The 12,777-nt window shown below is 45.1% G+C and overlaps 1 pseudogene; it reads left to right on the plus strand.

Moving 5' to 3' along the window:
- The first annotated feature begins 3,480 nt into the window (after positions 1–3,480).
- On the plus strand, positions 3,481–3,826 carry LOC116460238 (small ribosomal subunit protein eS26-like; annotated as a pseudogene).
- The last annotated feature ends 8,951 nt before the right edge of the window (positions 3,827–12,777 follow it).

Consider the following 12,777-nt stretch of genomic DNA (forward strand, 5'->3'; position numbering starts at 1 on the left):
TTTCTGCTCCCATCTCATAGGGGCCCCTGCTCTGACAACTGGCATTTGCATCTGGGCAAGACCGCAGCCTGTCCAGGCCTGGCCTCCCTCTTCCTTTGCCCAGCATGAATGACCCCTTGTTCTGGTCAGGGACACCAGGAATCCTGTCACTCTTCCCAGGAGATAGTGACTACAAGCAGGGCCAAGAGCCCAGTGATAGGCTAAAGAGCTACCAACACCACAGTGTGTAGAGGACAGAGCCATGGGGTGCAGCTGGGGCATGCGGGGAAGGAGGCAGTGCTCTCCATGGGAGCCAGGTGTAGCAAACACTGCCGTGGTGGAGGAGGTGACTGAGATGAGCCTCTAGGAAAGGACGAGAAGGACGCTGGTGGCTTTTGGCAGAGCTCACTCATCGTAGGGCAGGTTGGACCAGACAAACTGCAGAGGGTTGGAGTGTGAGTGTGGAGGCTGTGGCGTGGACAGCCCCGCTGGAGAGATCTGGCCCATTCCTCCATTCTCCTGCATCCCATGCAACCTGGCCGCTCCAGGTCCTGTTCAGGTCTCACTGGTCTAGGTGATGCAACCACATAGAAGCAGCGGCCCCATCATTCCCCGCAGGATCGCTGTCCTCTGTGGGGTAGGGTTGTCCCTTTACCTTTCTGAGAGTCAGCTCTTGTGGCTGCACCCTCTAACTTAGGTTTGGGGTGTATCCTGGCAATTTAAAGAATCACTCAGTGTTGCAATCATAGAATTGTGACATTTTAGGGCTGAAATGGATTTCACATATACAATGTCATAGAACTTCAGAATTTAAATAACGTGGTATTGAGCCTATCCAGTGTTGTCCTGGAACTGGTTCGTACTGGCTCCCCAGAGCCACCCTAAGAAGGTGGAGTGCACCCTCTAACTAGAGTTTCCATCTCTTCCATCCATCCTTTCCTTTCCTTGCTTGCCCTATACTTTAATTTTTTTTTTCTTTTGGTGACAGGCTCGCTCTGTTGTCCAGGCTGGAGTGCTGTGGCTCAATCAGGGCTCCAGTGATGCTTCTGCCTCAGCCTTCCGAATACCTGAGACTACAGGCTTGAGCCACCACACCTGGCTAGCTTTCAAGTTTTTTGTAGAGATGGGGTGTTACTATGGTGCCCAGGCTGGCCCTCAAACTCCTGGCCTTAAGTGATTCTCCTGCCTTGGCCTCCCAAAGTGCTGGGATTACAGGCGTGAGCCGCCATGCCTGCTGCTCTGATTTTAAGTGTCCATGCTTTCTTGACTTTTATCCTCCTGTAAAAGTCCTAACCAGAACTTTGAGCTCAGCTGTGCAAGAACAGAAAAATCACACTGTGGGGAAAAATGCAAGCATCAAAGTTAATTTGCTTTCGTGTTGGATTCACATTTATCACAAAGACAACAGAGCAAGTCCAATAACCCATTCTAAATGACGTATTTCCAGTCTAGTTTGTTTCTTCTTACTTGTGGCCACGCTGTTGACCCCAGCCTACAGGGCATGCCACTTTTCCCCTCAAGGGCAACGAAGCCTCTTATTGTTGAGGATATTACAAATACACGATTGTGTCTACATCTCCCTGTTGTATTCCATGTAAGTGTAATAAGAACATGGCCCCATATTCAGCTTAAACTATGAGAGGGAATTCCAGGAGGGGTTTAATAGCAGTCAGTCTCTTTCCCCTGAGAACCTATTTTCAGAGGAATTATTTGTCCCTCACTCCCTGTTAATAGTGCAATAACATCCTTCTGCTTCTATTTTTCGACAGGATTCTAGGCTGGAGTGACAGGACTATGCTTTCAGTATCCACTCATTGAAATAGAATGCAAAAGGCCAGGTGCAGTGGTTCATATCTAGGACTTTGGGAGGCCGAGGCAGGTGGATCACTTGAGGTCAGGAGTTCAAGACCAGCCTGGCCAACATGGTGAAACCTCGTCTTTACTGAAAATACAAAAATTAGCTGGGTGTGGTGGCAGGTGCCTGTAATCCCAGCTACACGGGAAGCTGAGGCAGGAGAATCGCTTGAACCCAGGAGGCAGAGGTTGCAGTGAGCTGAGATTGCACCACTGCACTCCAGCCTGAGTGACAGAGTGAGACTCTGTATCAAAAAAAAAAAAAAAAAAAAAAAAAAGAACACAAAAGATTTGGATTCTAAATTCTGCTGCTAATGAATAGCGTGACCCTGGGTAAGTCGTTTCCTGTCTCTAGGCTGAGGTTTTCTCATCTATAAATGAAGCATTTGGACAAGGTCAGTGATGGGCTAGTACATTTTTTAACAATCAGCTCTTAGTGAAGTGGGAGGAGAGAGAAGCCTGATTTGTAGTGTTTGTCAGTTTCTGTGGTGTAAATAATCCCACTAGAGGCCCATTTCAAACTACCAATTTGAGGTAAACCGGCTTGAAAATATCCTGAAAATTAAGCCATTGGCTCTGGTGAGCCAGTCATTTAAATTCTGAAGTTCTATGACATTGTATATGTAAAATCCGTTTCAGCCCTAAAATGCCACAATTCTATGATTGCAACACTGGGTGATTCTTTAAATTGCCAGGATACACCCCAAACCTAATTAACAGCATTCGCTTACTGCATCAGTGCACTGGCATCCTGATGAAAGCTGGCTTTGGTCCAGATTCGCAGCCAGACGCCGTGGAAGCAGAAGCTGCTCTGACGCTGTCGTGGCTGTGAGTTGGGGAACTCAGGCCTTGAAACTCAGTCAATCAAGAGCTGCTCCTGCCTTCCCTTCTTTTGGTCAGATGGGGATGATTCATCCCTGTGTTATTTCAGCCACTGTTTCCCAGGGTGCCTGGAAGCAGGGAAGGCCTGAGAGCTTGAAGCAGACAGAGGAAAAACAGGGAGGAGGAGGAGGAGAAAGGGACCCACCTTGGGTAGGGCCCCTGCTGAGTCGCGGGCAGGTATGAGTCATTCCTCTCTGCTTCAGCAGCCACACCTTTTGTCAAGTTCTGAATGCCAGGTGGAGAATCCGCCTAGACCAAGCGCCCTTGATCAAGTCAGAACAGGTTTCCTGAAAGATCATTCCCATTAAAATTAATGGACTCAGAATAGGCTGATCTTTTCTGTAATGCGACGTGTTTCTTTTCAACATGTTTCCTAAATGCTTAGAGAGACTCCTAAAAGTATAGAAGAGGGAGAAAAGAGGAAGAAGTGTGCTTTCACATCCCCAGGGCTCGGGACTAGAGAGAGAAGGTGGTTTTATATTATCCATTCCTGCCTTCCCAACCAACCACCTTACCAGCTGGCCAAAGAACTGACCAGCAAGGGCAGTGAAGAGTGTAATGAGTATGAATCCTCATGAGCTGCCGTATTATGAGCAAGATCTTTCCATTGAGTGTGTGTGTGTCGCTATTGAATTAAGAAGAAAAGGTCTAGAAGGGAAAGACTTGGCGTATAACTAACTTCAAAGTCTTAGGGACACACTTTACAACCATAAAGATGGCTACTATGGAAAACAGAAACAACTCTCTCCGGTCTGTGTCTTCAAGATGATAAAGAAAAGAAGAAACAATAGTTGTACCAAAAGAGCCATGGCCACGTACAGCCTATTCGCTGCACAAACTGTGCCCTATGTGTGCCCAAAGACAAACCCATTAAGAAATTCGTCTTTCGAAACATAGTGGAGACCACAGCAGTCAGGGACATTTCTGAAGCGAGCGTCTTCGATGTCTATGTGCTTCCCAAGCTGTATGTGAAGCTACATGACTGTGTGAGTTGTGCAATTCACAGCAAAGTAATCAGGAATCGATCTCATGAAGCCCGCAAGGACCGAACACCCCCACCCCTTTTAGACCTGCGGGTGCTGCCCTGCAACCGCCAGCAAAGTCCATGTAAAGAGCTGAGTCCTTAAAGACTGAAGACGAACTATTCTCTGGAAAAAAATTAAATGGAAATTGTACTTAAAAAAAAAAGAAGAAAATAGCCGGGCGCGGTGGCTCACGCTTGTAATCCCAGCACTTTGGGAGGCCGAGGCGGGTGGATCACGAGGTCAGAAGATCGAGACCACGGTGAAACCCCGTCTCTACTAAAAAATACAAAAAATTAGCCGGGCGTGGTGGCGGGCGCCTGTAGTCCCAGCTACTCGGAGAGGCTGAGGCAGGAGAATGGCGTGAACCCAGGAGGCGGAGCTTGCAGTGAGCCGAGATTGCGCCACTGCACTCTAGCCTGGGCAACAGAGCAAGACTCCATCTCAAAAAAAAAAAAAAAGAGAAGAAGAAAATAGAAACAAACAGAAAATAATAATGGTGGGTGAGGGTGTGGAGAAATTGGAACCCTTGTGCATTGTTGGCGGAATGTAAAATGGTGTAGCCAGTGTGCAAAACAGTATGCGACTCCCTCAAAAAAAACTACACAGACAGTTACCATATGATCCAGCAACCTTACCACTGGGGACACATCCAGGAAAACGGAAAACAGAGTCTTGGCTGGGCACAGTGGCTCACGCTTATAATCCCAGCACTTTGGGAGGCCGAGGCGGGCGGATCACTTGAGGTCAGGAGTTCAAGACCAGCCTGGCCAACACGGTGAAACACTGTCTCTACTAAAAATACAAAAATTAGCCAGGTGGCCAGGCGAAGTGGCTCATGCCTATAATCCCAGCACTTTGGGAGGCTGAGGTGAGTGAATCATTTGAGGTCAGGAGTTTGAGACTAGCCTGGCCAACTGGTGAAACTCCGTCTCTACTAAAAATACAAAATTAGTTGGATGTGGTGGTGCATGCCTGTAATCCCAGCTACTAGGGAGGCTGAGGCAGAAGAATTGCTTGAGCCTGGGAGGTGGAGGTTGCAGTGAGCTTAGATCGTGCCTTTGCACTCCAGCCTGGGCAAGAAGAGTGAAACTCTGTCTCAAAAATAAATTAGCCAGCCGTAGTGGCACGCGCCTGTAATCCCAGCTACTCAGGAGGCTGAGGCAGGACAATCACTTGAACCCAGGAGTGGGAGATTGCAGTGAGCTGAGATCGCGCCACTGCACTCCAGCCTGGGTGACAGAGCAAGACTCTGTCTAGAAAAAAAAAGAAAAGAAAAGAAAAGAAAACAGGGTCTTGAAGGTATATTTGTACACCAGTGTTCATGGAAATATTATTTGTGATAGCCAAAAGGTGGAAGCAGCTGAGTAACCAATGATGATGGATGAATGGACAAACGCAATGTGGCCTATCCATACAATGGAATATTATTCAGCCTTAAATCGGAAGGAAATTCTGGCACATGCAACAACAGGGATGAACCCCGAGGACATTACGCTTAGTAAAAATAAGCCAGACACAGAAAAACAAATACTGGATGATTCCATTTATTTGCGATACCTAGAGGAGTCAGATTCATAGAGAGAGAAAGTAGAATGTGGGTTACCGAAGGCTAGAGTGAGGGGGGAATGGGAGTTATTGTTTAATGGGTACAGAGCTTCAGTTTGGAAACATGAAAACGTTCTGGAGATGGATGGTGGTGATGGTTGCACAACAGTGTGAATGTGCTTAATGTCAGTGAACTGTACACTTCAGAACAGTTAAGATTTCTGTGATGTGTGTTTTACAATTTGGAAAATATTCTACACATACACATAAGAACGACAATAACCAAAAACACTGGAGACAAACTCCCTGGAAAAAAAACTCTCTCTCTCTTTTTTTTTTTTTTGAGACAAGGTCTCACTCTGTCACCCAGGCTGTTGTGCACTGGCATGATCATGGCTCACTGTAGCCTCAACCTCCTGGGCTCAAGGGATCCTCCCACCTCAGCCTCCCAAGTAGCTAGGAGTACAGGCACATGCCACTGCACCCAGCTAATTTAAAAAAATTTTTTAATAGAGACAGAGTTTCACTATGTTGCCCAGGCTGGTCTCGAACTCCTGGCTTCAAGCAATTCTCCTGCCTCAGCCTCCGAAAGCACTGGAATTACAGGCACCAGCCACTGCGCTGGGCTTTCAATCTCTATTTTGTGTCTTTATAAGAAATACGAGCTCTGGCCGGGCTCGTGTGGTTACAGATGTGGTTATAGATGTGATTATAGATGTGGTGGCTCACATCTATAATCCCAGCACTTTGGAAGGCCAAGGCAGGTGGATTGCTTGAGGCCAGGAGTTCAAGACCAGCCTAGCCAACATGGTGAAAACCCCTCTCTACTAAAAATACAAAAATTAGTTGGGCGTGGTGGTACATGCCTGTGATCGCAGCTACTCGGGAGGCTGAGACACAAGAATTGTTTGAACCTGGGAAGCAGAGGTTGCAGTGAGCCAAGATCGTGCCATTGCACTCCAGCCTGGGCAGTAGAGCGAGACTCTGTCTCACAAAAACAAAAACAAACAAACAAACAAACAAACAAGAAAGAATGAAAGGGAAAGAAAGAAAGAGAAAAAAAGAAATATAAACTCAGAAAAGTAACTTGATCAATATGAGTCTGTTTGGTTATCTATAAAATGGAGATGATAATGACATGTACTTCTTAAACCTGCTGTAAGGTTAAAATGAGACAGTCAAGTCCTTGGTACAGTTTTGGCACATAGTATGTGCTCAATAAGTGTTAGTGGCCGTGTGCAGTGGCTTACACCTATAATCCCAGTAGTTTGGGAGGCTGAGGAAGTAGGATCGCTTGAGCCCAGGAGTTCAAAACCAGCCTGGCCGATATAGCAAGATCTCACCTCTTAAGAAAAAAAAAAGTGTTAGCCATTGCTATTATTGAATCATCGGACATCGTGGTTGAAGGTCAACTAGAAGCTCTCCATGGGCAGTCTTATCTAATTTATCTTTTTTAACTGGATCCAAAAAATGGAAACAATTTTCTGCCACATATTCACATCCATCAATACACGCATCATTGAGACCTACATATAAGTGGAGCAAAAACAAGCTACTATCTCTAGTCAGCATTCTTAACCTGTCTTCGTTGCTTATTCTGTACATCAGAGTCCTGCCTTTGTCCTCAGGCAAACTGCACTTGGAGCACAGGTGTTTTATGTTTATCAACACCATCAAAGATGAGACATTTGTTTTCTACGAGGAACTACCGGAATAAAGTCTGCGGTGCTATGGTGTCCACATAAACTTAAGAGGAAGGCCCGCAGGAGCAAGCCAGCTCTGCAGATAAGGCAGTGGTGATGGCAGAGCATGCCTGCATCCCCCAGGGTCCCACCCTGGGATACATAGATCCTCCAAAGCCATTTCCGTGCTCCCGGCTGCAGCATCCAGCATGTCACCTTCAGGATATTTCCTGGGGAGTTCACCCAATGAGGGTGCAAAAGGCAAGGACAGGGAGAAAAACAGAGAAACAATACTGGGAACACCTAATACGTGGCCTTGAGATCTTTGAGACAATAGTTAAGGATGCAATATGGCAAAATGTGAACATGTGGGGTTGCAATGCCAGTGAATATTTCCAGAACAGTGGTTCTCAACCCGGGGTGATTTTGCCCCTCCCTCTCTACTCCCCAGGGGACATGAGGCAAGACATTTTTGGTCGTCACACTGAAATGAGGTGCTGCTGTGTCTACTGGGTAGAGGCCAGGGATGCTGCCGAAAATCCTACAGTCTACAGGACAGCACTCCATAACAAAGAATTATCCCATCCAAAATGTCAGTAGCACTCAGGTAGAGAAGTCCTGCTCTAGAACAACCAGAACGGATGAAAGGAAATGATTTCCTCCTCAGTGAGGGAAGGATGGAAACAAAGAGCTATTACTATGGATGGTTACAGACGAGGCACAGAGAAAAAGAATCTAAAGAAAAAGACTGCCCTGCTGGGCACGGTGGTTCACGCCTGTAATCCCAGCACTTTGGGAGGCCGAGGTGCGTGGATCACCTGAGGTCAGGAGTTCGAGACCAGCCTGGCCAACATGGTGAAAACCCGTCTCTACTAAAAATACAAAAATCAATCGGGTGTGGTGGCACATATCAGTAATCTCAGCTACTTGGGAGGCTGAGGCAGGAGAATCATGTGAACTTGGGAGGCAGAGGTTGCAATGAGCCAAGATTATACTACTGCACTCTAGCCTGGGCAACAGAGTAAGGCTCTGTCTTAAAAAAAAAATAGCAATAATTTTTTAAAATGCCCTTTACCTTTTTAATTTCTTTCTTTCTTCTTCTTCTTTTTTTTTTTTTTTTTTTTTTTTTTTTTTTTTTTGAGATAGGGTCTTGCTATTTTGCCCAGGGCTGGCCTTGAACTCCTGAGCCCAAGGAATCCTTCCACCTCAGCCCCTCCAAGTGCTGGGATTACAGGTGTGAGCCACCATGCCCAGCCCAAGAATGCCCTTTATATACTACTGGACATTTCTTAACTTTCTTACCCTTATATTCACACCCATACACCCATTACTGAGCAAAAGATACATTTATTTATCATCTTTTTGCAACAGAGATATGAACATTTAAAACTGGATTTGGTGAGGAGGGGAAAATTCCTTTATAAAAGTAAGACTTCTTCATTCAGACCTTCATCTGTATTAGTCAGAACTTGTTTCCTATCTAGCTTAACATCAGTAGGAATTTGTCCAAACACGAAATCATTATAAACTTCACAGTGGGTTATACGTGTGGAAACAGTTTTATGGACCACATATTAAAGTGGGGAAAAGATTTAGGAAAACTGCACTCAGTGGTCTGTCGAGAACTAAGAAAGAAGCAGCAGCTCCCCCAGGTCCTGGAATCCTAAACCGCATTGCTGTGTTCCTGGAGCACCGTCCCCCATAGAAAAAGTGGCCCAATAGTGACCAGCATGTTCTATGACTGCCTGGGTTTGGATCCGATCTTCAGGAAGACAAGCTGTGTGGCCTTAGGCCAGTTACCGAACTTTTTTGTGCCACTGTTTTTTCATCCAAAAAATAGAGATAACAATAGAATGTACCTCATAGCATTGTCGGGTAGATCAAGTGAGATAATACAGGTAAAACACTTAGCACCTGTCAGGGCATTGCAAGCCCCCTAGAAGTCTTAGCTGTTACGGTTTGGATGAGAAGGTGAAACATGGTATATTGATCAAGGTTAAAGAACTGGGTCTGTTTGCTTTTAAATATAATCAACTTTTGTATCTCTGTGGCTTAAAATAATCTGTAGGTTGTTTTAAAACTAGACAAAATAGAATTAATTTTCTTTTTCCTCTACTCTGCAAATGACAAGCCAAAATTATACCAGTACCAAAGAATGCTTATAAAATTAGAAAAAGCATTGGTGAAGAAAGAGCCCAAGAAAGATAATTTAGATAATTTACTGTGAAAGGAAGTTTAAGAATGGGTTTTGTGTTTGTGCAAATCCTAGGTGCTCAATAAATGTCTACTGAGAAATAAAACTGAGTGATATTTTTATGGAAGATGACAAGTAATACAATCTTAAGGGAAAGTTGCGTGGGGAAAAAAAGGGAACTCACTATAGAGGTGACACAATGGGCTCTCAAAATATTGTAGGAGTTTTGGAGAGTCCCATGAAGGCACTCACAGTGCTTCTCTTCCCTGGCAGCTCACTGGGGCACCTTTAAGAATCCTATTGTTGGCCAGGATGTGGTGGCTCACACCTGTAATCTCAGTAGTTTGGGAGACTGAGGTGGGTGGATCGCTTGAGCCCAGGAGTTCAAGACCAGCTGGGCAACCAAAAAATACAAAAACTAGCTGGGCTTGGTGGTGTGTGTCTGTAGTGCCAGCTATTTGGGAGGATGAAGTGGGAAGATGGCCTGAGCCTGGGGAGGCTGAGGCTGTAGCACCACTGCATGCCAGCCTGGGCAACAGAGAGAGACCCTGTCTCAAAAGAAGAATCCTATCGCTCAGCGAGGATTGATTAAATCAGGATGGGCAGAAGAGGGCTGCTGCTCAGGCTCCAGAGTTTTTTATATGATTCCAGTGCACAGCCAAGGTGGAGAGCCAAGGCTCTAGTCTAGACCAGTGGTTCTCAACCTTGAATGCCAAAGGAATTGCCTGGGATTTTATTAAAACTCAGATTCCAGTTCAGTCGGTGTGTATAAGGGAAGCGGGGAGCAGAAGGGAGCAGGAGGCGAAGATACCTTTTTCCTAAGTAACTCCCAGAAGATGTCAGTTTTGCAGTTCTGCGGATCCCATTTGCAGCTGCAAAGCTCATGTGCTTTGAAAATGGCTCTATATAAACAAATGTATGATATCATTATAAAGTGCTACTGTTGTTCTTTCAGAGGAAACTCATTTGTTCTACAAATGTTTAGTAGCCTACGTGCTTTTGGAGGGATACAAAGACGGATAAATAGATGGCTTCCCTCAAGTTATTTACAATTCAGTTTATAATAGATGACATTTAAGTTAAGCAGAAAATAAAACTTCCCGATTGTAAGGCTTTCTGATGGTGGTGAGATGGGATGGGCATTCGAGGACACTAGAAGGGTGTTGATGGGTATTGGGGTTGAGGATATTAAGGGAAAGTTTTGCTTCAGGAAAGTAATGAAGGAAGAATATCTGTGTCACGCAACAAAGGATAAGTGGAAAATTCAGGAAAGAGGTAGAAGAGGTTCATAGCAAAAAGAGATTGAGCATCAGGGTTTGGTTTTGTTTTTTTGAGACAGGGTCTCACTCTGCCAGCCTGAGTGTAGTGGTGCAATCATAGCTCACTGCATACTTGACCTCCCAGGCTCAAGCAATCCTCCCATCTCAGCCTCCTGGGTAGCTGGGACGACAGGCATTCACCATCACACCCGGCCAATTTTTTTTATTTTTTGTAGAGACAGGGTTTGGCTAATGCCGCCCAGGCTGGTCTTGAACTCCTGGATGCAAGCAATCCTCCCACCTCGGCCTCCCAAAATGCTGGGATTACAGGCATGAGCCACTGCACTGGACCATGAAAGTTTGAAAGAAGTCGTCTTATAGATGGTTATGAAGAGTTGGAAGCTTCTGAGGAAAGAGAGCCTTGTTGCTGAAGGTAAGAGGACATTGCTACTGGATTTGAGGTTGTACCTGGGAGCTCCTACTGGTCTATGATACTCACTGGGCTTCTCAGGTAAGCCAAGCACATAAGTTCAGCTAAATTTTCTCTAAGAGATTCATCCATATGCCATTTGTACCTGACTTCCAAACCAAATAGATTTATAAACATCGAGAGCAGCTTTAGTCAAGTGTTGGAACCTAGGGGTTTGTACCATGGATCTTTCTGAATAGTTTCTCCTCGTGTCTTCTCCATGTATTTAACATTATCAGTCAACAGCAGTCTGACATCGAGAGTGTTCACATGCATTCGTATGTGTCAGGCACCAAGTGGACAGACAAAAGTTAAACTGGAACCTCATCTTTATTGGTCACCTGGCTGATAACCAAATTTGCTGACGCTGGCAAGCTCCACACCAGGCTTGCAAAATCTCCACCTGCTTATGAAAGCACTAATGGACCTGCTGAGTTTTCAAACTGTCGGACAAACCTGCTCCTGCTTGTCTAAGTGCCAGCAGATTTAGAAATGCCTCTGATAGTCATTCCCCAAGCTTGAGCGCCTTAAATTTTTTTAACTCCCCTCCTGCACACACACACACAATTTTTAAAGGATAGTGTGTTTTTTTTCCTTATTAAAAGTAATATCTGTACTAGGCAGAACATTCAGAAAACAGAAAAGTGTAAAGGAAAACACAAAAATCACCATAATCTCTCTATCCAAAGATAACTAGGAGCCCTGTTCATATTTTGGTAAATTTCTTCCAGGTCATGTTTATTACAAATGTGGGATTATGCAGCAGAGACAGCTTTGCTATTCTACTTTGTCAGTTAACATTCTTGTTAAATAAGTTAAAAGGGGAAATCATTTTTCTTTTCCTAGTCTGCTCATATCCATGAAGGAAAATAGCTCTTCCATAGTGTAAATTCCCACTGGTAGGTCATGGTCTTCATTATATACTGGAAACAGCGTTTGTAAGAGAATTATCCAGTGTTCAGATGCCTTGTGCTGAGACTGCTGTTGGATTCAGTAAAGAATGGTTCTGTCCGAGGTGGGGATTAGTTAAGGTAGGTGGAATTTGCTGATTCTCACTATCACAATATTCTTGGGGATAAGGTGTTGTGCCAAACTCCTATTAATCTCAATAGGGAAGGTACCAGGTTCAAGAGGCCAAAGAAGAGACCGAGAGCCAGCAAATGAGACACAGGGTTTTATTAGGGGGTTACATACAGGGGAGAGAGTCCAGCGGAGGCAGGCTGGACAACATAACCACACGGCCCAGTGGCAGTGGGTTGGGCAGGAAACCTGCAGCCGCCTGCAAACAGCATGCAGTTTCCATGGCATTTCCACTTAACACCCTCCCCGTGACGACCTCCACCTGGCAACCTTCATTTAACCCAAAACTCAGGGCCTCGATGTACAGCCTGTGTTCCACGGAACGTGCAAGGGGTTCAGATGTTTATCATAGATAAGGAACGAACTTCCAGGTTAGCTGCTTGGGTTCCCCAGCTTGGAACTCACATTTAGATGCATCTGCCATCCAGGGTCATTCTCAGAGTATGCTTAAATAATTGCTACCAGGTGTGTTTACCCTACGTAAGACTACCCCAGGTTTACGATAACAGCCTCTACGACTTAAGAAGGCCACTTTGTGTTCGTAAGATAATCTGCATATTGTCATAGTATTTGCTTCACTAACTATATAATCCGCCCTCAGGACACTTTCATATTAAACGTTCATTGTTTCTTAAACTTGCCCTTTTCTTCTCACCTGTCAATAGACATTGATTCTCATGAGGCCATTCTTTCAACAAGCACTTATTGAACACTGACAGTGCTAGAGTTTTCAGAATGCTGATGATCAGGCCCTTCCCTGAGAGATTACTTCAGACTAAGGATGCATGGTTTGGGGAGCCTATGGGCA

This window comes from Hylobates moloch, unplaced genomic scaffold (genome assembly GCF_009828535.3).
Source record: "Hylobates moloch isolate HMO894 unplaced genomic scaffold, HMol_V3 SCAFFOLD_20, whole genome shotgun sequence".
In the NCBI taxonomy this organism is placed as follows: Eukaryota; Metazoa; Chordata; class Mammalia; order Primates; family Hylobatidae; genus Hylobates; species Hylobates moloch.